The following is a 5471-nucleotide window of genomic DNA, read 5'->3' as shown; positions in this document are numbered from 1 at the left end:
CCTGAGTGCAGCTTTCTCCCGACTGAAGTGCAGAGCATTTGAGGACTAGGACATTCACAGGGAAACCAAAATGCTTGTTTGCAAAGCTATTGGACTACCAACCTTACTGCATGCTTGTGGAACATGGACCACTTATAAACGCCATTTCCAACTCCTCGAAATATTCCAACAATGGTGTGTCTGAAAATTTTTACATATTGCTTGGGAAGACAGGTGAACTAATGTCAGTGTACTGGAAGAAGCTAAGATCACCAGTGTCAAAGAAATGATTATTCAACATCTTCGCTGGACTGGTCATGTTGTCCAGATGCCTGTTTATCATCTTTATTCCCAATTTAAGAATGGAAAGTGAAATACCAGTGGGCAACAAAAGAGGTTTAAAGACACTCTCAAGGCAAATCAAAAAAATGTAGTATAAACACCAATTGGGAAACACTGGCCCGCGAGTGCTCCAGTTTGATAACAGCCTTTACCAAATATGTCATGAACTTTGAAGATACTCGAACTCGGGACGAAAGGGAGAAACATGCTAAGAGGAAGGCACGTTTGGGAAATCCTCTCTGTGATCAACTCCTGCCCAGAAACCTATGTCCCCACTGTGGAAGGACGTGTGGATCCAGAATTGGCCTCCACAGTCACTTATGGACTCCCTGTAAGGCCGTGTTCATAGTACCAATACAAATATGAGCACTGCAGAGTTTGTGTATGGACAACTGTGCATACATGCTTAGTGCTGCCTCACAAGATGGCACTGTGGAAGACAGCTACAGAAATATCCTATGGACACCAAGGTCAGTGGGCAGGGCTAGTTGTGTAGGGGAATGGTTTCCTGATATTGATGTTTGTCTGGATGCCCCAAGAGCTGGTTCAAATGGAGTCCGTCTAGACCCAAATCCCAGTACAATCAGCTGCTGCGCAGTCCCAGTCAAAACCTATTGCAAAGGGGTCAAACACCAAAATAAAAATAACTGAAATGTTCACCTTCCATATTGTTTTCTGTCAGTGTAGCTTGTGGATAAGCTAAATGATGAACAGAAGCTTCTCTGGAAGACAAGGATAGTTTAGATAAGCAATAGCCTTGCATTTGTTCACTGCTGTGGAATTTGAGTGCCTTCTAGTGGCAAGGAAATCTGTGTACGTTTGAAATTGCTGATGGATGCAATGACCCTCAAAGCTGCCAGTATACTGTACACTCTAGCTTGAACTATTGAAGGAAAGGAAATGTGGGTCTTTTTACTGATAGCAAGGATGACTGCTATTTTCCATTGCTTTTGGGGAGTGGGAGAGATCTTCTGTACTTTATTGTTGCTTGAGATGTTGTGAGTTGCTGAACAGAGTATTAATGTACATCAAAAGCCCAGGAAGAGCCAGGAGTCAGACTCTTCACATCATTGGACTACGGATGCTTCCACATGGCAGCTTATTGTGGTCCTGGTGCTGATCACATGGGAAAGTTTTTGTGCGGCCTACACATGATACCATCCTAACCAAAATTCCACACTCTATTGCCCCAATTAATCTGGATATACCATACATTTAAACGCACACGCACACGCACACACACACACCAATCTGGATTAATTGGAAGGAAAATATAGATATGTGGATGCCACACAAGGTTGCATCCATGTCAGGGCTAGATGATGCAGGCATTGAATTATTAAACACATGAGAGGTAATATTTTAACAGTTCCATGACCACAGTGTGATCTCAGCTTCACAATTTCCCTTACACACAGACAAAGGCACATGCAAATCAAACACTATTTCAGTTCTTCTCATTGGCTAATAAATAAAGGTGACTTAAAAGGTAAAGGTAAAGGGACCCCTGACCATTAGGTCCAGTCACGGACGACTCTGGGGTTGTGAGGCTGACCTCGCTTTACTGACCAAGGGAGTCCAGGTCATGTGGCCAGCATGACTAAGCCGCTTCTGGTGAACCAGAGCAGTGCATGGAATCGCCGTTTACCTTCCCGCTGGAGCGGTACATATTTATCTACTTGCACTTCGTGCTTTTGAACTGCTAGGTTGGCAGGAGCAAGGAGTGAACAACAGGAGCTCACCCCGTCATGGGGATTAGAACCACCGACTTTCTGATCTGCAAGCCCTAGGCTCTGTGGTTTAACATAAAAATAAAATGTTTGCAGACCTCATGGATGGAAATGCATTTGCTACATTGCCTGATAGTTATGAAATGTATAAACTATTCCTTCATCCATGGATGGATTTCAGGGCAGTATACATAGGAATTAAAAAAAAACACTTATGAATATTAAACAACAATACCATAAAACTGATGGTAACAAAACATTTCAAGGCACTGAAAATACAAGCATTTAAAAGCTTGGGCAAATAAAAATGTTATTTGCTGTTTGTTTTCCCCTCTCACTCTTGACAGCATTGATAGAGGCCCTTTGCACACTAGGTCATTTAGCGCTGCTGAGGCATTACTTTTATGCAAACAGCTGGAAGTAGAATTGAAACTGGCTCCACTCAGCACTTAATAATAGGATTATGGTAGTGTGCCTATACTTAAGGTGAGCTGCAAAAGCAACCCCCCCAAACAATTTTTAAGTCTCAATATTCTACACTCTACTACGGCTTATACAAATGGAATCTGTTGGGCCAATAACTTGAAAGTTGGCGTACATGATCTACCAGATGAAGTCTGCAAAAAAGGCCAAATTTCAAATCAATCTGATTCTATATATAAAAACCCCCACCACAGGTACAATGGACTTAGGTGCTGAAAATTGACACTGACCCCATTACCCAAGGTTTTTTTAAAAAAACAACAACAGCAGCATATATTTATTTCAAATTTTGATGGAAACTACTGAGGTACTTTATTCAAGTGTGTTGGTGAAGTTCTGATTGGCAGTTCAAAAGTTACGAAGGTTTTCTGGCCCCGTTGGAATCTATAGGAAAGAAGTACTGGCAAAATATTGCCGTGCGTGACTAAAAGCAAAAGTGAAGAAATCATTTGCCAGGAGTGCAGTGTTTTCTGAGGGGGGCCATCTAGTGGATACTACATGCCTTGCTTATTCCTTTAGTTATAAAAGATCACAGTGTGGAGCGGTGATTTGATTAGAAGTGGGTCACCCAGAGGGGAGGAGCAGCAACACTTGCTTCCTGGTAAGCGTGTCACTGCTGCTCACTGGGAGCGAGAGGGATGAGATGGTGGGGGAGGCCGGAAGGGTGCAGGTATCCTGGTGGCGTCAATCTAGGACAGGCATCCCCAAATTGCGGCCCTCCAGATGTTTTGGCCTACAACTCCCATGATCCCTAGCTAACAGGACCAGTGGTCCGGGAAGATAGGAATTGTAGTCCAAAACATCTAGAGGGCCGAAGTTTGGGGATGCTTGATCTAGGACATATGAAAGTACAGTACTTCTTTCACGCAGCACATAGTGAAAGGATGGAACTCACTCTGCCCGGAGGCAGGAATGGCCGCCAACCTGGATGGCTTGGAAAGACGATGGGACAAATTCACGGAGGAGGAGAGGGCTCTCAATGGCTCCAAGCCACAATGGCTATGCTCTACCTCCACACCTGGAGGCAGCAAGGCTTCCGAATACCAGTTGCTGGAAGCCACAGGAGGGGAGAGGGCTCTTGGGCTCATGTTCTGCTCACTGGGGCATCTGGTTGGCCCCTGTGAGAACAGAATACTGGACTAGATGGGCCACTGACCTGATCCAGCAGATTATTCTAATGTTCTTAACTGGTGCTCCCATCACCCTGAAAGCCCCCCTGCCTCACCACTCCCTATCTCCTTTCCGGTATGTGGCAGTGACACACTCATAGCTGCCAAGTCTCCCGTATTCCCCGGGAAACCCCTGTTTTTCCAGCTGTTCCCAGCCGAAAAAACGGGTTTTTTTTGTTTTTCCCCGGTTTATTCTGGCACGGCGGCCATTTTGGAACTGGGCGGAGCATACTCAGAAGCGACTTTTGATGCTGCTTTGCCCAGTTCCAAAATGGCTGCAGCGCGACTTACCTGTCAGTAAGCTAGCATTGTGACTCTGCCTTATCAGGTCAGCTGCTTTTGGCTCGTCAATCTTTTTGGGTCCAATCAACACATTTGGAATCTGAGAAAATACCATGGGAGAATAGCACAACCCATTGCCACAAACACACCCACCCTACTGTAATGCCCCACACCTCACACCCCGGTCCTGTATTGAATGCCACAACACATTGGCCAGCGCCGAAACTTCCCTGGCAAACACCCTTCACAACACACCGGCCAGCCCTGTTTGAAGAGAGGATAGTGCTGATGCTCTTCCAGTATTTAATCTTGCAGCAACTCTGTGAGGAAAGCCATGTGCAGAAATTGCGACTGTAGCAATCTATCCCTGTGAGATGCATGCCATGTTTTTATCCAGTCAGATTTAGGGTACACCCGCCCCATAACCACTCATGCACTCTACACTGCAAACTCTGACTCCACTCTATGCTCCAAGCCCCCAATCACTCACACAGACTTTGCCCTACACTGAGTCCCCCAAACCCACCCTGGTACTCCATTCAGACTACTAAGCACCCCCCACAAAAACCTCAGGCACACAATGCCGCCCCACACTGAAACCCCCACACCCTACAGGCCCTCTCTCTGACATTGTTCCACACTACTCCACATACAGAGTTTGCCCCACACTGAAACCTATCCCCACATCCTGCTCCATACTGAACCCCATCTCATGTCCCCACACTGAAACATCCTCCCCAAAACAAGTTCTCCTCCCAAATGCACTATCCAAGACTCAAAGCGGTCTCAGGCAGAGCCCCCTGCCTCACCCCCTGCCCTCTGCTGTCCACCTCAGCCCCTCTCACTATTAGCAGAAGGACAGTGGCAATTCTCTTCCAGTATTTACAGTGGCTGAGTCAGGTAGGCAATGGAGAAAAACATGGGGTGTGGCAATGTATTCCTGTGAACCATGTGTCATGTGTTTATTCAGTTCCATAGCCACCTAACCATTAAACCAGGGTTGGGGAATCTTTTGTGGCCAGTAGGGCAGATTCTTATCTCCTGAGAGGTCAAATTTGACATGTGGGTGGGGCCACCCACCTGCCAATCACTTGACACCAGGTGATACTATGCTTTGAAGCCCCGGCTATTGGGACTTCAAAGTGCAATGTGGGGCTTTTTGCAAAGGGGCTTTCAAATAGTCCCAAACTAAGGCTTGGCTGCACACCCCTGTTTCTATCAGGAGAACTGGCACGTGGAACCAATTAGAGCAGGCATGTCAAACCTGCGGCCCTCCAGATGTTTTGGCCTACAACTCCCATGATCCCTAGCTAGCAGGACCAGTGGTTGGGGAAGATGGGAATTGTAGTCCAAAACATCTGGAGGGCCGCAGGTTTGACATGCCTGAATTAGAGCAAACAGAGGAGGGCACAGCTGCTGAGCAGGGGTTAAATTCTGCTGCTTTGGCTGCACACACTAGTTCCCAGCAAGAGAGCTGATTTGCACA

This window comes from Zootoca vivipara, chromosome 8 (assembly GCF_963506605.1).
Source record: "Zootoca vivipara chromosome 8, rZooViv1.1, whole genome shotgun sequence".
In the NCBI taxonomy this organism is placed as follows: Eukaryota; Metazoa; Chordata; class Lepidosauria; order Squamata; family Lacertidae; genus Zootoca; species Zootoca vivipara.
This window is presented reverse-complemented; position numbering follows the sequence as displayed.